This window comes from Rattus norvegicus, chromosome 2 (assembly GCF_021556685.1).
Source record: "Rattus norvegicus strain SHRSP/BbbUtx chromosome 2, alternate assembly SHRSP_T2T, whole genome shotgun sequence".
NCBI lineage: Eukaryota > Metazoa > Chordata > Mammalia > Rodentia > Muridae > Rattus > Rattus norvegicus.
In genome coordinates, this window is record NC_141535.1 from 245924 (window position 1) to 269122 (window position 23199).

Below are 23199 nucleotides of genomic sequence, written 5' to 3' on the forward strand. Positions count from 1 at the left end.
TAACCTAAGTTATGAACCAAATGGACTTAACAGATATTAATAGAACATTTCATCCTAAAACAAAAGAATATACCTTCTTACAGCCTCATGGTACCTTCTCCAGAACTGACCATATAATTGATCACAAAATAGACCTCAACAGATATAAGATTGAAATAATTGCATGCATCCTATCAGATTACCATGGACTAAGGCTTGTTTTCAATAACAACAATAGTGACAGAAAGCTCACGTATACATGGAAGCTGAATAACATTTTACTCAATGATAACTTGGTCATGGAAAAAAAATAAAGAAATAAATTAAAGACTTTTTTGGATTTAATGAAAATAAAGGTACAATGTACCCAAACTTATGGAACACAATGAAAGCAGTGCTAAGAGGAAAACTCACAGCTCAAAAAGAAATTGGAGAGAGAGCATACATTAGCACCTTGACAGAACACCTAAAACCTCTAGAACTAAAAGAAGCAAATGCACCCAAGCAGAGTAGAAGGCAGGAAATTGTATTAAACTCAGGGCTGAAATCAACCAAGTAGAAACAAAAAAGGAATATACAAAGAATCCACAAAAGTGGGGGCTGGTTTTTTGAGAAAATCAACAAGATAGATAATAAACCCTTAGCCTGGAAAACCGGAGGGCACAGGGTATCCAAATTAACAAATCAGAAATGAAAAGTAAGACATAACAAGAGAATCTGAGGAAATTCAGAAAATAATCAGATACTACTACAAAAGCTTTTATTCAACAATACAGGAAAATCTGTATTGAATGGATAATTTTCTAGACAGATACCAGGTACCAAAGTTAAGTCAGGATCACACAAAGCATCTAAACAGTCCCATAACTACTAAAGAAATAGAAGCGGTTATTAACAGTCTCCCAACCAAATAAAGCCCAGGACCAGATGTGTTTAGTGCAGAATTCTATGAGACCTTCATAGAAGATGTCATACCAATATGGTGCAAACTATTCCACAAAATAGAAAAAGAAGGAACTCTAGCCAATTCCTTCTATGAAACCATAATTATGCTTGTTGCTATTAAATACTGGCTGCGCCCGACCAGAAAGGGCACACCAAACCAATACCAACACGGTTCCATGTGGTGAGATTTAATAATTCCCTTATTAAATACAAGGGGAAGGGGCCAGAGAAAGAAGAGAAAAGAGAGTGAGGGTGGAGGGAGTCTGCTTTTATTTGTACTGTGAGGAAAAGATGCCCAGGTGGAGGTGAGACTTGAGCCAAAAGGTCTTCTGGGAATGTATGGTGTTACAGCTAAAGGCAACACTTGATACCAACAATGCTTATACCTAAACCACACAAAAAACCAAGAAAGAGAGAGAACTTCAGAGCAATTTCCCTTATGAATATCAAAGCATAAATACTCAAAATTCTTACAAACCAAATCCAAGCAACCATCAAAATGATAATCCATCATGATGAAGTAGATTTCATCCCAAGGATGCAGAGACGGTTCAATATATGGAAATCCATCAATGTAATTCACTAGAGGGGCAGGCAGTGAAAGGTACCCTGATTCCTGCCGGAGATAGGTTGAATCCCCAGGACACTTAAAGGGGACTGCCGGTGCCTTCCCAATTTCCCAGGATATCAGTTCCCCCCAAAGACCCCTTTATAGAGGTTTAAGACAGACCAGTCATGTAGGGCAATGCTGCAAGCCCCTTCACCACAGGTTATGTAGGCTCAAGACAGATCAGAGGTAGAAGCAGGATCACACCTACAAATAAGTATATGAGGAGGTCTTCCCAAGCTCTCAGGACAAACCAATAGGAAGTACCTTCTGTCAGACACTGACCCATTCACAAAACTATTTAAGCACAAGGAAAGGCATGCAGGAATTATTCCATTGTCTATGAGCTTCTGTTATAAGAGCCACTTGGAGATGAGATCTGCTCTCTGGAAATCATCACAGCCAGAATCTCCCTTGCACTCCTCACTGGCTAGTCAGTCCCCTGCTGGTTCAGCCCAAAGTGGCAGGCAGTCTGGGTAAGGAGAAGGACAGGCACTTGAGGTGGCAAAAAAATGTTCCTCCTCCCTGCCTGAGATCTTTCTCCCTTTACCTGTAGCCACACAACTAGCCAGCCTGGTCAGAGATCACTGCGAAGAGCACTCGGGCACCAGAGCCCTAAAATGTAGTGCTAGAACAATGATCAACAAAACTGCAGTGCAGGAAGGTGAGTCGCCTCCCCCAACTCTGGAGACTAGCAACCTATCTTTTCCTGCTGAGTTTTCAGTCAGCACCATCTCAAGCTTAGGTCAAGCTGAAGGGGCAACTGAAGGCTACTGGCCAAAGCTACTCTCTGGGGTTGGCTGAAGGTCCCTCTAGCCCCTGTCTAAATCCAGACAGCCTGCAAAACAGCCTGCAATTGGTTTTGGCAGACTCCCTATCTAACCTGGTAAAGCATCAGAAGCTTAAAGCCACAGGGCACCTAGTTCTTTAATCTGCAGAAAGGCTTAACGTTTTGGACTTCTGTGGAATCCCCCAAAGCTGATAGGCCAAGGGAATGTTCCCATTGGACAAACCGTTTCTCCTTTTTCCTGTGACAGTTCACTGACACACAGGAAAACACAATATTAAAAAAAATTTCCAAGCGCAAGGCCCTGGGTTCGGTCCCCAGCTCCGGAAAAAAAAGAACCAAAAAAAAAAAAAATTTCCTCAGTTCCTGCACCCGCCCTTCCCCTCACCCCCCACCCCCCAACCCCCCCCCACCCCCGCCAGCAGTGTTCTTGCAGCTTTCCACAGCCCTACACCCACCCTGTGGCAGTGTCGGGTAAGTGTGCTCAAACTTCTAAGTCCTGTATCACCTAGGGGATGTGCCCTGTGGCAGAGCTGATACAGAAAACCCCCAAGGCTTCAAAGGAGACACTAAACAGACTGTCTGCTCCTCCCTCTCCCCCCAGGGCAGGACTTCATTAAGAAAACAAAGGAGCTTCCACCTGCCTCTTCCCTTACTCCACCTCCCCACATCCAACTAAGGAGATCTTTCCTTAGAGATAGTTGTTAAAACAGTCAACCAGATAAAGACCACATTAGAACAGAAGATATCTGTTGGTGCCAGCACGGACACAATAATGCAAATCAAAACATCCCTGAAATTCTAACTCACACCATTCAGAAAAGCTAAAATAAAAAACTCAGTTGACAGCAGATGCTGAGGAGGATGGGGAAAAAGAGTAACACTCTTCCATTGTTGGTGGGATTGCAAACTGGTACAACCACTTTGGAAATCAGTCTGGAGTTTCCTCAGAGAATTAGAGATTGCACTACCTGAGAACCCAGCTATACCTCTCTTGGGCATATACCCAAAAGATACTCCAACATACAACAAAGACACATGCTCCACTATGTTCATATCAGCCTTGTTTATAATAGCCAGAAGCTGGAATGAACCCATATGCCCTACAACAGAGGAATGGATTCCAAAAATGGTACATCTACACAGTGGAGTACTACTCAGCTATCAAAAACAATGACGTAATGAAATTCATAGGCAAATGGAATGAACTAGAAAATATCATCCTGAGTGAGGTTTATCAATCACAGGAAAACACACTTGGTATGCACTCATTGATAAGTGAATATTAGCCAAAAAGGTCGAATTACCCAGGATGCAATCCACAGACCACAGGAAGCTCAAGAAGAAGGATGACCAAAGTTCAGATGCTCCCACTCCTTCTTAAAAGGGGGTATATTATATGTATATGTATATATGTATATATATATGTATATATATGTATACTAGATAAGATTGATGAAGTTATAAAATGCATCTTGAAAGGAACCGGATATAGATCTCTCCTGAGAGACACATCCAGAGCATGTTCAATACAGAAGTCAATGGTAGTGAAAAGAAAATTATACGAATTCTATGTTTAGAAATATAAAATTAAAAGAGTTAGCCCCAAAAGCCACAAACTCAGGGCTAAGCCCTGCCGCCAGGAATAGCAGGCCATAGAGATAAAGAAAAGGAATACAAAAACCAGCTCAGGCTATCGAGGACTGACCCATAAACCATCCAAAGACATCCCCCCAGCTTACTCAGAGTCATACTTTAACCAGATGTCCTCCAGACCCTGATAATCCCCTACTTGTGCTTTTCAGCCATTGTGTCTTGCAGAGAGCATTCCAGGAAACCTGACAGCCCAAGGCTAACCAGAGGTGTTTCAAATACAAATGCTCCAACAATTTTGACAAACTTTTAAAAATAATGAGGACCTGAAGACCCTACCCTTCTCCTGATTTAGTAACTCTGTTCCAGGAACCAGGGGGCCATAAAACCTTCTGGCGTCCCCTTATCTCCTGGAGCCATAAAACAATCTTGTAACAAAGGTGCATTCCCCTTTGACATCCCCCATCCCCTGGTGCTCACAGCCTCTGCCTTTAAATACTCTTTTTCCCAGCCTCTCGGGGGCGACACCTCTGTCTCCTGCATGGGAGACGTGTCGCCTGGAGATCTCTGTAATAGGTCTCCGTAATAAACCTCGCCTTTGCTTATTACATCCAAAATGGTCTCTCTGTGTCTGGGGTCCGCGATTTCCCAAGACTTGAGTAAGGGTCTCTCTGCGTGGGATCTTTCAGTAGCAGCAAACCACTGATCTGAGAACAAGACCCTTGGAGGGAATTAGACGAAATATTGAAAGAGTTGAAGGAGCATGCAACCCCATCAAAACAACAATGCCAACCAAACAGAGCTTCCAGGGCCTAAACCAGGACCGAAAGACTATACATGGAATAATCCAGGGCTCCAACAGCATATGTAGCAGAGAATACACTTGTTGGGGCACCAGGGGAAGGGGAAGCCCCTGGTCTTGCCAAGGTTAGACCCCCAGTGCAGGGGAATTTGGGGGGGGATAAAGTGGATGTATAGTGGGAATACCTGTGTGGGGGAGGGGGATGGGAGGTAATGGGGGCTTATATACAGGAAATTGGGAAGGGGAATAATGTTTGAAATGTAAGTAAAGAAATATATCTAATAAAAATTTTAAAAAAATTAAAATTTAGGAACCAAGAAGATGCCAATGCCAGTTCTAGCTATAATGTTTAGGTCCTGAGATGCAGAAGGAGAGTTAACAAAAGTGAAGACACTGACCACCTTTTGATTTTCAGGCAAGTGGCCACAAATAACTTGAGCCTTTTATATTTATACAATGACAATTGTGCTTACCCAAGCAGTGATATCATTGCTTACATTATTAAAAAAAATCATAATATCCACATTTCAAAAGCTCTATCTTTACACAAAGTCCCCAATAGTTCCCCTTCCTCCTTCTCCCATTCCTTGGATCAATCACCACCTAAACTTATTTTGCATTAAAAAGCACAATTTCAGCAAGACAAAAGAGATGTCTGGCCAGGCTTGTGCTGTAAACAGGAAGACATACTGGTCTGGTGCCAAACATGCTTACATAGTTATGCATGGTGAGAGGCCGAATTAAACACTTGTTGGTAAACTATCTCTAGTTATTATCTCCTATCATAATTCCCTTTTAATTGCCGACAGACAAGTTCATTTTACAAAGCAGATCTTCTAGACATCTTTCTAATATATAGATCTTTGTAAGATGTAATCATTCTAAGAGCCAGTTTCAAGTCTCTATCAATCCCACATAATCTCTGCATTTTCCATGTCTCTACTGATCAGATATAGCTTCTTAAAAACAGTTATGTAAGCAGGACCTACCTCTCTCCACAACTGACACAGACTTGCTCAGTGTGACTGGGTACTTCTCTAAAGATATGATTATAAGTCTCAAATTCCCAGGATTTATGGTAACATCTGGAGGATTGATAGATACAAAAAGAGGTGAAGAACATTTTATCCCTTGAGAGAGTTTTGAGAAAGATGTAGAATCGTCCACAGTGACTTAGTCTGTGTGACTCCAGATGGCCTTGTCCATGACTGATGAAGTGCTACAATTTTGATAATGACTATATGCGGTACAATGAAGGAAAGGAGAGCTTGTAGGGCATGCCAACCTGGTACTAAATATAAAGGCCACCAAATTTACCTTGTCAATGAGAAGTGGTTTAAATGGACTTACCACAGTAGAATCCTGTCACTGAAGCACTCATATGCTATTCCTTGCAGCAGCTACATGGCCACTGCCAGAAAGAGGTAGCACCTCTTTTAAATTATTTCTAATACATGCATGAGGATCTGAGTGCGGTCTCCAGAGAACATGTAAAAAGTCATGGGACTGTGTTCCAAGCTAATCATCCTGATGCCTGTGCAATGGAAAAGAAAGAAACCCTGTTGCTTGACAGAGCCCCAGTCTAGCTAAATTGGTAATTCCATGGTCAGCTTGAGACCCTGTCACAAAATCAATACAGTAGAGAGTGACTGAGAATGATACCCAGTATTGACCTTTGACCTCCTTATTCACACCTGTGGACATGCACCTGCAGACACATGTACACCCACACAAACATGTACACACAAAATACTGCGACCTTATAAGCAGATTCAAGCCTCTTTAGAAAGTTTCATGTCATTTTTTACCCTGCAACATCTCTCATACAGCACACTGTTCCTTATTGTTTGCACTTTATCTTTTCTTAGTTTTAGATATATTATGCCCATTGTCTATCATAATGAATTTCATCTTTAAAAATAACCTCAGAATCATTATATTCATTCAGCCTCCTTGTCGTTAGGCAACAGAAATCATTTTTTTAACTTATTTTTACAGGAGACTGGAGAGATGACGGAGAAGTTAAGAACATGTACTACTTTTGAAGAAGACCCATGTTAGATTCAAAGAACAAGATGACTCATAATCACTGGTAATTTCAGTTTCAGGGACCCAATACCCTTCCTTTTCTAGCCTCCACAGGCAACCCTAGACATGCAAATACTCACACATAATTTAATAAAGACACACCCCCCACATACACATGTTTACAATTTAAATTATTTTCTGGCCTTTTTTTTTTTTAACTAGGACAAAGAGGGTAAAATTATTCAATCTACTTCAAATTTCTGAAGGGGAACAACATTTTCCTTCTCAATAGGAGACAAACCCCTCCAGATTTAGAGGCATCTAAATCCAAGTTGACACAAGTGTCCATCATATACATTAATGTGCCTTTTGAATTGTCTTTTACTTTTCCATAATGGGTATTGCTTACAATTGTGTTGCTGCAGATTTGGTTTTACCACAGGCTACGTTGATGCTCTGAGCTGTTTTGATTTTAATTTCTGCTCCTCTCTCAATTAGCTTCTCACCCTACATTGTTATTCTATCTTATCTTCATCTTATAACATCCATGCTCCATAAATTTGAAGAACATAACAGCAATTTCTGCTTAAAGTGTACTTCCAATCCTTATAGTCACTCTATTGAAAAACATAGACTTTTGCCTTTAATTGTTGTTTTGTTTCTTTGACCCAAGCTTTTTCCTTGAGTATAATAATATTGTTTTACTCTTTTAAATTTATCCTTTCCAAGTAAGACAATAGAAAACTTGTGGGGATGCTTTGTAAATGAATATGAGGATGATCCCTTTTGTCTACATTTTGATGTCTTATAAATTTGAAAAATGAGTGCTGATTCAGGAACTAAATCCTGCACAGGCAACCACTGTGGAGGGTCCAGTGGAAGTATTCCATGACTCCTGATGGATGTCAGATCCCCTTGGACTCATACACTTGACATTTTAAACTAATATATTATCCTAAACCCAGGTTGTTGGGTATTTTCTTTCATCCTCTACCTCATATCTCAGAAAGAATGAAGAATATTATATTGGAACAAGGTCACTTGATTCTATTTCATGATGTGACTAAGAAACCTGGAATCTCCTAGTCGTATTCCTGATTTGGTTATAAAGGAGAAAATTTTGTTTTATTTCTCTAGTTACATATAGTACATTTCAGTGTAGGTGCCTATTCCTCCACCATGCAAGGAAAGGTCCCTATAAATCTAAGTGATACAAATGCAAGTGCTATTGTCTGGTCACCCTAGTTACACAATTCCACTGTGGAAAAGTCTCTGGAATCTACATGCCCCATGTTTAAGTTTTTTGATTCACCAATCTCAGTAATACACGTTCATGAATCTGAAATTATAGTATCCAGGAGTTGTGTAGCTTATCTCTGCAAGACAAAGTTGCCTTCATATGAACTATATATGTATTCTTTTTTAATTCTCAATATTATGTTTTGTTGCTCTGTACTACTAAGCAGAAATTCCATGTAAGAATTTTTTTCTCGCTCCAGAAATGGGAGAAACGGAATACACATATGTATAGGGATACTTTCTCTAAGTCTGGGTATGTATCAGCTTTACAGAATTCTTACCATATCTCATGTCAACCTATTTCCTTACTTTAATTTATGCATATATTTTAAGTCCTATATTTATAGAATTCTAATTTTCTGATTCTTTTAGTTGAATATTTGCTTGTTTCTGCATGTGATTGCACACATGTGGATGATGGAGTACAATTTATGGCATCCATTTCCTCCTTCCATTGCGTATGTCCCAAGGACCAAACCAAGGTTAACAGCCTTGGCAAAAATATCTTTACCTACTGAGCTATTTCACTCTTCCTAGTAAATTTCATAATTTATTGTTGCAAGCCCAATTGCTACCCCATGCCAAAAAAGGAATGTTTTCTTGCTGGTGTGTGCTATAATCTAAATCATTTCTTTAGATTAAGTCATTGTCCTCTTTAATACCCTATCATGATACATATAATATCTGTGGACATGCAGAAACACATATACACACATAATTTCACTGATATACACTGTTGGTGCCCCATGCCCACACCGAGATGGTACCGAGAATCGGGCGAAAGCCTGCGAAATTAAAGAAACACACACACACACACACACACACACACACAGGTTATTATTAGCCATTCTTTTGTAAAAGTTTTAATGATATCACTTCAATACACAACTTAGAGATATACATCCACAAACTCTCACCTACAAACTCTATAGGAAAGTTTTTTTTTATCAATGCGATATAAAACTAGAGGTAAGTTGGAAGAAGAAATCTTAACTGAGAAAAAATTCTTCATAAGATTGTCCAATGAAAAAGCCTGTGGGCACTTTCTTGTTCAATAATTTTGTTGGAGGGCCCAGCTCACTGTAGGTTGTCCCACTCCTGGGTTTATTGTTCTAGCTTTTATAAAAACACAGGCTGAGCAACTAATAATCTTCTTCCACGTCTCTCTAACATTTCCTGCCTGCTTAATCACTGGGATATCTTCCCACCCTACCTGATCCAACTAGGATTTGTTTTAGTGACTTTGTGTTTTGGACTGATGGCTGTTAATTGGATCATAAAATAAGACTTAAGTTGAATCTTTCAACCTTCTAGAAAATGTGTAGAATAATATTATTCTACTACCCTCAACTTTGAGACACAGGACATCATATATGAAAGGTCAGAAAGATTCTGCCATAAATATAGGCATCCTGAAAGGTTAATTCTTTACAACCAATAGGTCCAGGTAAGAACTAGGTAGATAAATATTAGCAAAATGATTGTACATTGTAAGGTTAGTTTATATAAGGAAGTAGTCATGTTTGAAAGTGTCATATAATTGAGGGCCAGATAAAGTAGTAATTCAAAGAAAAAAGTGACAGAATATATCACAGATAAAATATGCCCAATTCACATGAGAACAGCTTATGAATAAGAGAATACACAGGAGTAGAGAAAGAGAGACAAAAATAGACAAAAGAAAGACAGAGAGAAGTAGAGCAAGAAAGAGAAATTGTGCTGTGTGGCATGTGTTTACGGAAGTTTTCTGGACATGATTTTACAGATTCAGGTTCTGAGAGAACAAACTATTCACTGGGAGAAGAGAAAAAGCTGGAGAATTAGAAGGATCGAGAAGATTGTAACACATTGTCCAGGATAATGTGAGTCCAAGTAGAACAACTCATGAAGATGCCAAGAGAAACCATATTGAATCAATCAGCTTGGAAGGTTGGATTACATGGAGGCTAGAAGCTCCTAGTATTAGGTCTATAAATAGTACAACAGAGGGAAAAAATACTCTGGCCTCAGCCTAAAGGACGTATTTGCATAGCTTGGGTAAGACTCTTATCTCATCACTTTATCTAAGAAAAGAAAAGTGACATTCTCTTAGAAAGACATACAGACAGAGACAGAGACAGAGACAGACAGACACACACACATATACAGAGACACACAAACACACAAACATGCAAACAAAGAGCGGTGTGGGGAGGGAGGGAAGAAGAGAGGGAGGGAAGAAGGGAGAATGCTTGCAGTCAACCACTGAGCTGAGAACAAGGTTCCAGAAAGAGGAGTTACAGAAAGTAGTTGAAGTAGTTGAAGGGGTTTGCCACCCCATAAGAAGAACAACATCAACTAACCAAACCCCTGCCCTCGATCTTCCATGGACTAAACAACCATCCCAAGAATACACAAGGATGAGCCTATGGCTCCATCTGCATATGAAGCAGAGGATATTCTTTTCAGGCACCAAAAGGGAGCAAATGCCCTTGGTCCTGTCAAGGCTTGATGCCCCAGTGTAGGGAACTGTCAGAATGGGCAGGTTGGAAGGAGTGAGTGGGTGAGTGAGGAACTGCCCTCAGAACAGGAGGCATGTGGGGAAATAATAGCCGGTTTCTAGAGGGCAAATCAGGAAAATCATATTTAAAATGTGAATTAAAAAAATCCCCTCCCCCAATGAAAGAAAAAGAAAGAGAAATGGAGAAAGAAAAAGAAAAACAAATGGGGGTACATAACTAAACAGATGCCAACTGGTGATGCAGTGGAGTTATTCCCATGATAGTCAAGCAGCTTCTGGGAAACCAAAGTCTTTGGGTTCCAGGGGGAGTATGGTTGCAAAGCTGAAACTTAACGGAATTGACAGAAGGGCACCACCAGGTGTGGAGCCTGCAGCTTAATTTCACTCAACATGGGAAACCTCACACGGCCCGGACACAGACAGGATTGACAGATTGATAGCTCTTTCTCGATTCCGTGGGTGGTGGTGCATGGCTGTTCTTACATGGTGGAGCGATATGTCTGGTTAATTCCGATAACGAACTAGACTCTGGCATGCTAACTAGTTACACGACCCCCTGAGCGGTCGCGTCCCCCAACTTCTTAGAGGGACAAGTGGCATTCAGTCACCTGAGATTGAGCAATAACAGGTCTGTGATGCCCTTAGATGTCCGGGGCTGCATTAGCATCACACTGACTGGCTCAGCATGTGCCTACCCTACAAAGGCAGGCGCGGGTAACCCATTGAACCTCATTTGTGATGGACATCGGGGATTGCAATTATTCTCCATGAACGAGGAATTCCCAGTAAGTGCCGGTTATAAGCTTTCGTTGATTAAGTCCCTGCCCTTTGTACACACCACCCTTCGCTACTACCAATTGGATGGTTTAGTGAGGCCTGATCAGCCCATGGCCCTGTCAGAGGCCCGAGAAGAAGGTCCAACTTGACTATCTAGAGGAAGTAAAAATCATAACAAGGTTTCTGTGGGTGAACCAGTGGAAGGATCATTCACTGAGAAGGCCGAGGGGGTGTCTGGTCCTTTCTCCGGCCTGTGTGAGTCCCTCCTCTCACCGGGAATGGGTCCCCTGGTCGCATTCGTGGCATGTGCCGCCTCTGCTGGCCAAGTGAGCATTTCGGGAAAGGCAGGGGTCGTTAAGGAGCGGTGCGGGGAGGGTGTCAGGTCTGGTCCGTCGAGGGACCTCCTCCATTCTCTCTCTCTCCCTTGTTCTTCTGCCTAAGTCCTTGCCTCCATGCGCCCGCCTCTGCCTCCAGCACTGCTGCCTCCGCCGCTGGCACCTCCCTTGCCCTCTGGCCAGCCAAGGCCCTAGGCGTACCGAGGTCATTCTGCCTCTTTCTGGACCGGCTCCGTGATCTCATCTCGTGTGCACCGGGAGGGGGGGGCTGTACGCGGTGGCCGGGACCCGCTCCCTCTCCTCACAGCACCTGCCGCCCCTCCGCCACAGCTCTCCCGCTCTGAAGGTGCCAGGGTGTCTCTGTCCCGTGCAGGGGGTGCCTGTGCCACGGGTGGGCTCTCGCAGCCCGCCCCGCCTTCTGAGCCTCGCGTGTCTGCCCCGCTCCTGTCCAGGTACCTAGCTGTCCTGTTCAGGCGCAGAAGTTTAAAGACCCCCGGGGGGGGGGTCGCCCTACCGCCCTTTGGTCGTCCACAGGAGGGCTTCCCGTTTCCTCCCTCCACCTGGTGCTCCCTGAGACTCAGCGGGCCCCCTCCGGCCGCCGGCCCTCCCAGAGGTGCTGGGTTCTGGGTTCGCTGCATCCCATGTCCCATGTGTCCCTCCTTTCCGTTCCCGACCCTGTCTTTCTTTTTCTTTTCACATGTATCCTTTAGTTTCCCGCTGGCCGGCCTGAGGTGGAGCCGCCTCGCAGTTGGCCCCTCTCTTCCGGTTCAGCAGGGGCGGGCGGGGGAGCTGGTGCTGTTGTTAGCACCCATAGGAGTCCGCTCACACCCTAGATAGCGGTGGATCACTTTGGCTCGTGCGTCGATGAAGAACGCAGCTAGCTGCGAGAATTAATGTGAATTGCAGGACACATTGATCATGGACACTATGAACGCACTTGAGGCCCCGGGTTCCTCCCGGGGCTACACCTGTCTGAGAGTTGGTTGAGGATCAATCGATGCCACGCCCCCTGTGGTTTCGTCGCCTGGGGGGGGGGGTCGCCGCGTGGCTGGTGCTCTGCTCGTAGGGTCTCTCCCCTTGGCCCTCCGTCTCCCGAAGTTCAGACTGGGCGGCGTCCGGCGGTCGTCCATGCCCGGTGGGTCTGCATGGGCCTAGATCTCCCCGTCCACCGGCGCCGCGCGCCGGCCACCCTTCTCGTGGCTTATGCCTAATCGCTCCGGCGCTCCCGCTCCCGTCTTCTCCCGCTCTCCCCACCATGGGGACACATCGGCGGGGGCCGGTCGGGTGCCTGGGCGCGAGAGGGACCTTGTGGCCCGGGTTGGTCATCAAGCCTCCTGTCTGGTGGGAGGCGAGTCCCGCCCACTGGGTCGGTGCATCTGCCGCCGCCAAGCACCCGCCTGTGCTCGCAGAGAGAGCAACCTGCGAGGGTCGGACTGGGGGTGGGGGGCTACCGCACCCGCCGGGGCTGGTCTCAGGTACCTCTCCTCCCCCCTCCCTCTTGTGGGGGCCGTCCGTTCTGGTGCCAGCAGGCTTGATGCTGCGGCGTCCGTGTGCTGACACGACTTGTCCCCGGGATGTGGGAGCTGGCCGGGGTAGAGAGGTGGCAGGCCCCGGCCTGGGACCCCGGCACCCTCTCGCTCTCTTCTCCGTCCTTCTGCCCGCGGCCGCGCGCGCCCTCCTTTCCTCCTTCCCCTCTTGACCGCGTCCTCACATCAGACGTGGCGACCCGCTGAATTTAATTATATTAGTCAGTGGAGGAAAAAAAACTAACCAGGATTCCCTCAGTAATGGCGAGTGAACAGGGAAGAGCCCAGCGCTGAATCCCTGCCGCGTGCTGTGGCGCGCGAAATGTGGCGTACGGAAGACCCACTCCCCGGCGCCACTCGTGGGAGGCCCAAGTCCTTCTGATCGAGGCCCAGCCTTTGGACGGTGTGAGGCCCGTAGCAGGCCCAGGCGCGCCGGGCCCTGATCTTCCTGGAGTCGGGTTGCTTGGGAATGCAGCCCAAAGCGGGTGGTAAACTCCATTTAAGGCTAAATACCGGCACGAGACAGATAGCCAACAAGTACAGTAAGGAAAAGTTGAAAAGAACTTTGAAGAGAGAGTTCAAGAGGGTGTAAAACCTTTAAGAGGTAAACGGGTGTGGTCAGCGCAGTCAGCCCAGAGGATTCAACCCAGAGGCGCGCTTTCCTCTGTTTGGGTGATCCCAACAGATCTTTCCCACTCCCTGTTCCTCCCGACCCCTCCACCCCCGCGTTTTTCTCCCCCCTCCATGCGTCCCGCTGTCGCTGTCCCCGTTCCTCCCAACAAGGTGGTAGGCAGGCGGGCGCGGGGATGCAGGTGCGGCCAGGGGTGGGGTTGGTGGGTGACACCCCCCCCCCTTGTTCAGCAACTGGCCTCAGCCAGGCGCCCTTCCTTGGTGGTGGTGCGCTGAAACCAGCTATGGGACCTCTGTGAAGGCCCTACATGGAAGGTGACTGGGGGTGCGGTGCAACGCGGCATCACCCGTGGGCCCCAGACCACCCCGTCCCGAGTGTTACAGCACATCCTCTCCATACAGAAGACACTGACAGACAGACAGACAGAGACACACACACACACACACACACACAGACACACACAAAAATATATATTTAAGTATTTAAAATGCTGTTTAAAAAAACAGTCTTCCTGTTTAACAGTCGTTTAAAGGGAAGTTGGCTGACAGAACGTTTTTGTGGTTTTTTTTTATTCTCTGTTTTACCAAATAGGAGGTAGATCTGTTGGCCCTTTTATTAAAACCCAAAGTATTAAGTTTCAACTTTTCCCATTATGTTCCTTTCACGAAAACCAGGGACTGTTGTTTCTTTGGCTTTTCCTTTTTGAAACAAAATGAAAGGAGCTCTACCAGTTGGCCTAGTTTCCCTGTTCCTTTTCCTTCTGCCACGGTATGCTCGATGAAATAAAGTAAATAAATGAAGATTCTAGTTATTTATTTGTTTGGGAGACCCGAACCCTCTCTCAAGAGATACTTCCATCTCCCCCCTCCACACACACAAGACCTCCTCCCTGTATGTGGGGGAAGGGGAGGGGTGGACAGGAGCTAGCTGAGAGGGGGTGGGGTGGGGCTGGAGAATGTGCATGTCCCTGAAGGACTGTCAGGGAAATACTGCTGCTGCCCTAGCATGCTTTGCTTCAGCGCTGAGCCAGGCGGTGCCTCTTTAGGGGGGGCAAGTTTTCTGCCTGAAATCAGTGAGTGATGATTTCAGTGTGAATGTCTGATCCCTCGCTGTCCTTTCAGTGCTCTGGCTCATGGCAAATGACTGAAGAAAACCTTAGTTAGACTCACACCCAGCTGTTTGGAAATGGTAATGGAATTGATAGCACACCCTCAGGGAAAGAGGAAGACTCTCTTTGCTCACTCCCAGCCTTGCCCTGCCAGCTCTGGAGTTCTAAGTAAGGCAGAATCTGGACCATATTTACAGGATTTGGCGTTTCTGATTCATGTTTAATGTTTAGTTAAATAAAGCTTGTGAAGGGCTGGAGAGATGGCTCCGAGGTTAAGAGCACTCACTGCTCTGCTCTTCCAGAGGTCCTGAGTTCCATGCCACAAAAACCATATAGTGGCTCACAACCCTCTGCAAAGGGATATCCTGTGTACTCTACTGCCATGTGTATATGAAAAGGGCTTTAGTATACTCATATAAATGAAAATAAATAAATAAACCTTTAAAAGAATGAAACAAAATGAAGCTTACAAAGAAACTGAGCATCTTAAAATGCCAGGCACGTCTATCCACTCCTTTTATTTTATTTCGTGTGTGTATCACATGACCACAGAGGTGGTTCCCCTTTTATTAACCTCAATAGCCCAACTGGGACAGAAGTACAAACTATCATCTACCTATCTGGGAGTAGAGTGGTTGGATACAGGGAGATGGAACATTTGCAGTTAGTAAATTTCTGCTGTAGGTTTTTTTTCCTTTCCTTTTTGGATAGATATTGGGAACTTATTTTTTTTGTTGTTGTTGTTTTTGTTTTATAAGGTACAAATTTTGTTTTCTGTGCAACATTCTGATCATAGTTTTCCATTGCAACCTCTTTCCAGATCCTTCCTCCCCATCCACCACCCTGTTGTACCCCAGGCCTGTCCTTATATGTGGTTGATGCATACCCAGGTGAATCTCCATTGGAGAAAGCACGATATTCCCATCTCCTATGACTGTCAACGGCAGATGACTTAAATGCCAGTCACTTCGGACTTGACTCCATTTTCCCCTTGGAGAACTGGGTTTGGATCTGTTGAACGAAGGCAGGCCCTGGGTTTTGAAACAAACAAACAAACAAACAAACAAACAAACAAAAACACCAAAAAATGTTTAAAGCAGGCAACAACTCCCTGCATGCCAAGAGACTGTTGACTCCTCTTTGGAGCTAGTACGATGTGAAACTTGCTTAATAAAGTAGAATCCACACAAGGGAACACTTTAACAAATTATGAGGAAGAGAGAGAGAGAGAGAGAGAGAGAGAGAGAGAGAGAGAGAGAGAGAGGAGAGAGAGAGAGAGAGGAGAGGGAGAGAGGGAGAGAGAGAGATCTGTTTATCTCCCTCTAGTTTTTCATACTAGAGATTTCATCTTCTTCTGTCTCTGGTGCTGGTGGCTTTACTCCTGGTTTGGGGGGCTTGGGATAGGGATAGGAAGAAAAAAGTCTTGAGTGCTGAAATTAAAGCTCTCTCTCTCTCTCTCTCTCTCTCTCTCTCTCTCTCTCCCTCTCCCTCCCTTCCTCCCTCTCCCTCTCCCTCTCTCTCTCTCTCTCTCTCTCTCTACACACACACACACACACACAGACACACAGACACACACACACACACACAACACACTTCCTAGGATGAAAGAAAAAAATGAAAAGGAAGGCACCCATGGTGATGCATGACTTTGATCTCACTTTGGTCTCAGCACTGGAGAGGAAGATAGGAAGGCTTATCTAGATGCAATGTCTAGTTACCCGCAATAATCTTGGACCTGAACCGAACACCCAGCAGCATTTCCCGCACCCACCCATGTATAAGCTTTTATAAGCTGAACCACCAACACTAGAGCAACAGTGCAGACAGAGACTATTTGGACCCGGACTTCCATTTTGAGTTTTTGTTTCTGTTCTTGTTTTATTTTTTAAAGATTTATTCATTTATTATATATAAGTACACTGTAGCTGTCTTCAGATACACCAGAAGAGGGGATCGGATCTCTTTACAGATGGTTATGAGCCACCATGTGGTTTCTGGGAATTGAACTCAGGACCTCTGGAAGAGTAGTCGGGTGCTCTTAGCCGCTGAGCCATCTCTCCAACCCTCTGTTCTTGTTTTTTTCTCCTGTCCTGTCCTGTTCTGTCCTGTCCGTCCTGTCTCTCTGTCTCTCTGTCTGTCCCTCTGTCCCTCTGTCCCTCTGTCTCTCTGTCTTTCTGTCTGTAAATCCACACATGTAGTTCTTTCCACGTTTTATATTTCAAAACAAATAATGCTTGTTGTGCTTCTCATTTCATTCAAGGGTACTACCCTCTAGATCAGAGGATCCCCCTTACAATTCTCCACAGGTAGTGATGACTAGGGTGTTCAGTGCGACTAAGCAGGAATTATATGGTTGCCGTCATTATGCTTGATCTTACACAAGGTAGGGTGTCAGGGCATGGTTGCCAAGATGGCGTATAACAGACAGTGATTGAAGCGATGGAACAATAACCTATAATTCTCCCTTTCTGTCACTGTTTCTCTGTCACTCTCTGTCTCTCTTCCCTCCTTCCCTCCCTCCTCTCTCAGACCTGAATGAACATTGGAACTAAAGTAAATGTACAGTGAAAAGAAGCCAGGTGCGTGCTGCATGTCTTTTATTGCATCACTTGAGAGGTGGAGGTCGGTAGAACCCTGTGAGCAGGCTGCAGACCTGATCCAAGTACTGATTTCCAGGGCTTATGTGCAAAGACCCCTGACTCAACTAAAGAAATGAAGAGGAAATTAAAGAAACAGATACAATTAACTTGGAATAAACCAAACAAACTAAGGAAAAGGAAAGGCAGTATTGGGGTGGCCTGGCTTACAGAGGAGGGGCAAACATTTATTTGCCAGTGCCTCCTCAGTTGAACACACAAACACACACACACACACACACACACACACACACACAGAGAGAGAGAGAGAGAGAGAGAGAGAGAGAGAGAGAGAGAGAGAGAGAGAGAGCAAGATCTGTTAATCTGTTTGTCTCACTCCCCTAGTTTTTCAGACAGGGTTTCTCTATGAATTCCTCTGTAGACTGGTTGCTCAGAGGGCAAAGCTGCTGTCTGTTAAAGGTCTAGGGAAAACATGAAGGCCTAGATGCAATGTGTAGGCCTGAGGGAACTGTTAAGGCCTAGATGCCCTGTGAAGGAGGCCTACATCATGTATACATATATACACACATATTCATATATATGATTATGTATATGAATGTGTATACACTCAGGTATCCTTTATTTTATTAGCTTATTTTGAATATAATTTTCATGCTAATCAAAAAGAGGAAATTTTCTTTGGCATTGGATTCTTCTTGAACAAAAAATGGATATAAATAATCACATATTCAGATGTTATGTCTAATATTGAGAAGATATTCCCAGATATGGTGTTAATCCATCATAGTCCATGTGTGAACACAAAACAGACTTAGTAAGAATTTTGACAAATGGATTTTAAAAACTTATATAGGGTTATTAAGAGCAGTGGTAACATTTTTTAACTTGATATTTTATATATTTACATTGCAAATGTTATTCCCTTGCCCAGTTACTCACTCTCCCAAACCCCACCCCCTGTTTCCATGAGGGATGCTTTTCCTCCCATCCACCCATTCGCACCTCAATAGCATACCATTCCCCTGCACTGGAGAAAGGAGCATTCACAGGACCAACGGCTTCTCCTCCTATTGATGCCAGACAATGCCATCCTCTGCTCCACATGCAACTGAAGCATTAGGCTTTTGCATGAGTACTATTTGGTTAGTAGTTTAATCCCTAGGAGCACTGGTAAGTCTAGTTGGTTGATGTTTTTGTTCTTCCTATGGGTTTGCAAACCGTTTCAGCTCTTCCTTCACTCCTTCATTGGAGTCCTCATGGAGTCCGATGGTTAGCTTCAAGCATGCTTATCTATATCAGTGAGGTTCTGGCAGAGTCTCTCAGGAGACATCCACATCAAGCTCCCATCAGTAAGGACTTCTTGGCATCAGCAATACTGACTAGGTTTGGTGGCTGCATATGTGATAGATCACCAGATGGGGCAGTATCTAGATGGCCTTTCCTTAAGTCTCTGCTCCACTGTGTCCCTATATTCCCCTCCCTCTTGAGTATTTTGTTCCCCCTTCTAGGAAGGACTGAAGTGTACACATTTTGTTCTTCCTCCTTCTTGAGCATCATATGGTCTATGAATTGTATCTTGGGTATTACAAGCTTTGGACTAGTATCTACGAACTGGGTAAATTCACTCAGGATGATATTTCCTAGTCCCATACGTTTGCCTAGGAATTTCAAGAAGTCATCGTTGGAGTAGTGTATATGTACCTTTTGTATCACAGTCTCTGGAATAAAACAAACAGGGACATTTAAATAAATATATAGCACTGTTTAAGACTTCATTTCTCTTCCAATATTTGCAATTACATAGTCAAACATTATATCTTGGAGTCATAGATCACTTTGTTATCTAGGATTGCACGATGAGGATGGCATAGTGGCAGTATAGCAAAATAACTGAAAGGAAAAGCAGAGCAGTCACCCCATTAGGATTCATATGAATTGCATTTCCTCCCTACTGGGAACTAAGCAACAATGGGTGAAACTGTACAAGTACCTCTGTAATAATTTGGTGTCTTGGGGTTATGTCCAGAGGATATACAGCTGGAGCACATGGTGTTCAATTTATTTTTAGTTTGTCTGATTTAAAATGTGATTGCTGTTAGTAAACATTTTTGTGATGATTGCTTGAAATTTATTTGCTCTTTATTAGAAATTGTAGAATCATATTTATAATTTGCAGTCCTGGGGGTACTGGTGGTTGTACATGGGGAACAACTAAGTCAGCAAATGATTACGTCAGACAATGCTGACGAAAAGAACATGGGATACCACAGTTACAGCTGCCTAAGAACTGATAACCACAACCTAAGGGAAGAGTCTCTTCCCTCAACCTTGACTCCTTTAAGACATTGGCTTCTGCATCAGACAGGCCTTGACAAGTTTGATCCTGGGTAAGGTCATAGAACTAGTGTTCCAGTTATTCTTTTCTCCAGGTCTCTCAGACAGTCTAGGGCAGTCCTGGCTCCCCACATTAATAGGTTCTTCATAGTATTCATAAGACTTTCCAGCTGGATGTGACTTTTGAATTTTCTTTCATAAGCAGGGAAGTGTTAGTTCACAGTCCTGTCTAACTGGCTGCTTTCCTCAAACCTGCCATTCCCTTTGTAACCTCTCAATATAATTGATAAGCAACATATTCTGTGGCCTTGTAGTCTCTCTGTCCCTTGCATCTGATTCCCAGGCCCCAAAAACCTTTAATGATAAGTCTGCTTCCACCATTTTTCTTTCTGTGATTCATCTATTAGTCTAGATCACAAGGTATATATCTTACCCAAAAAAATCATATGATTAAGGAACACCAAAATCCTATAATTTCTTGGAAATTAAAAATCCTCACTCTCCTATCTTTGTCTTTAGTATCCCATCATGGTTTTATGTGGCCATGATGCAATAAATCACTTCATACTTAAGGACTTAAGCATGTTTTCCCTTCAGGACACTCGACACACAATATATGTGCTGCAGTAAAAATAAAAACAACAAAACAAAACAAAAAACCCGACAGAACTTGTTCCCAGGTATACCCTAGCTGTCTCACTCCCTTAATATTTCTGGTGCCATTGGAAATAGCAATAATTTATCTCAGTGGCTCCATGCTGCCCCATCTACTTTCTGACACACTGTTCTTCCCAACACGGCACCGTGTCAGGCTGCTCCTCCCTCATCCACAGCCCTCTTGGTTGGGTTTCCACCATGCCAGGCAAACACATCCCAATTCTTTGGTAGGCCCATGCATCTGGCCACCATACACTCTCTTAAACTCAATTAAGTTGCCTTATGAAAGGACACATCAAACAATATTTTCTGATGCAATTGATAATATATAATTTGCCAATCTAGATGGCACAAAATCCTGTACACACCCATCCCTTGAGAATAGTCATAACAACCTGTAATATGTACAGAGAGGCATCTAAATATCTACTGCCATGTTCTCTGTGCTCTCACATTCTCACTCTGGCTTCCTCTGCCTCTCTAAAACTTTTCTCCCACCCATCCTTCCTTCTTATCCAATGACAGGCCTGGTTCTATCCTGTACCTCCCTTCACCTTAATAATGACATCAATCTACTCTTTTACCCTTTTGATTAAAAAAAATAAACGGAAAATTTTTTCTCAAATATAAGTTGAGCACAACTATTATCATTCTGTAATTTAAAAGTATAAGATGTACCTAACTCCCAGCCAAACTTTCATCAGTTAAACAGAACATTTAGATATATTTTAGCTTATAAAAGGCTTAAAATCTGTTATATCCTGGCTAGCTTATGTATTATCTGATAACTAGCTAATTAAATATGTATTCTCAAAGTTAAATAGTTTGAGTGGGTTATAAGATTATACTAAGTTTTCAACCCCGCCAGTAATCTGAGAATGACCCATATATCTGTAAATATAGGAAGCCTAGCATGGCTTCTATAACTGAGACAGGTTATAGAGACAATTTTCTATTTGCACAGTCCCCTGTGAGCAACACGTGAGAGCAAGTCTTCAGCCTTCTGGCCTAGGATCACCAGACAGACTTTTGAAACACTGAATTTTGAAGGGCTAGTCATTCTGGCTTGGCAGAAATTTTCAGCCAACTTATTCTGCAATGTTTCCTTTTCTGGACAGTAATTAGTCTGTAGAAGAATTGGAGCAATTTTTGCATAGTGCCTGTCTGCCACAATAAATTACCTCACATGGAGGTGGAGATTTTCAGTTTCTTCTTTGAATATACCAAAGGGGAGCTGGTGCGAGTGGACATGTCTCAATAAAAGTTAAAGAACATTAAATGTCATATTTTGTGGACTTCTGGTGTTTTTTAGAAACCATCTAACTATATAAGTAATCTGAACTGTTGTCGATTAATTATCTTAATAAATTATCTTGAAAGCATTCTAACAATAAACTTAGAGACATGAATTTGCTATTTGGCCTTAAACTCACGTGCTTAATCAGCTCTGCTTCATTTTTTAATAGCAGAAAAGGACTGGGTATAAGCCATCTATGCTGAAATGTGTTGTATAGGCACAATACGTGTACATCAGAGTAACAATATTAATTTTAAATCAATGAGAAATTTATATTAAAGAAAATCTTAAAAATCTAAATTTGTATCAAATAAATTCTGTGCCAATGTAAAAGATCATAATTTTAGTTTAGTAATAAATATAAAAATAATTATGTACAGCTTGAAGAAACCATTGAAGAGTTTTTGCCCCAATTCCCTGGACTTTGGGGGACTAAAAGTAGTTATTCTGAGGTGGTTTTCTGAGGAATTTAGAAATGCATATAATTTAACAGGGAGGAATTAGCTCAAACTGATTATACATAATCTAAGTCAGTGAAAAACCTTGTATTTATTAGTAAGCTACAGTTATGATCTTTTACATTTGAAAGTATATTATAATACATTACATTCTCTCCCATGATCTCTTACGATGATCTCTTAAACAGTGAAGAAAATTTGTACATCTTTTAAACTCATCTATTATTTCTAGCTTTATGTATATAAGCTATTTAGAATTTGTCTGTAGAGATATTCTATCTTCTGTTAATTAAGCAAACATTTGTCCTTTCATACTTTTCTTTATTTTTTATATAAAGAAATATACTTGCATGCACTCTACATTCTCTTTAACAAATCTCACCATATTTCCTATAATACATCTCCTGACACCATGTCTTCATCTGTTTACCTTTTAGATTTCATCAAAGAATCAGAATCTAGTGTCACTCGTGAAGGGAATCTATTGAAGCACAAGCAAATTACCAAGGCAATACCCCCCCCAAAAAATGAATGATTCTTCATTCACCAGTAGCCATCAAATGCCAAAAGCCCCTCAATATGGCATTGGCAAGGGTTGGTCACCCCATCTAAGCCCTGACTCTAGCTGGCTTGATCATGTGAAAGTATTGTGTTAACACAGGTGCTGTGGGTTCATGAGTGTGATAACCATGAGCTGTCCAGAGGACAGCTTTTCATTCTCTGTACCGAACAGCTATCACAATTTTCTTGATACAATAGAGATCAATTCAATGTTCATTGCAAGAAGGCAGGAACATACTCATCTAATTATGATGGAGATGCTATTAAAAATTTTAGTTTCTAAATGCCTTTTATTTATGTAAAATTCCAGAAAATTTTATTTCTGTTTATGGTCTGAAACATCCACCTTTCATTCATAACAAACACAATGATAGTTCT

The 23199-nt window shown here is 43.0% G+C and overlaps 1 non-coding gene and 2 pseudogenes across 1 annotated transcript; all 3 read left to right on the plus strand.

The window, feature by feature from the left end:
• The window catches only part of LOC148006609 (uncharacterized), a 2902548-nt pseudogene that overhangs the window by 196648 nt on the left and 2682701 nt on the right, over nt 1-23199 (plus strand).
• Nucleotides 10592-11529, plus strand: LOC147995879 (18S ribosomal RNA; annotated as a pseudogene; the record flags this gene model as incomplete).
• LOC120101197 (5.8S ribosomal RNA) lies at nt 12481-12634 on the plus strand. The gene has a single exon (XR_015679476.1). It is a non-coding gene; the product is annotated as a 5.8S ribosomal RNA (ribosomal RNA).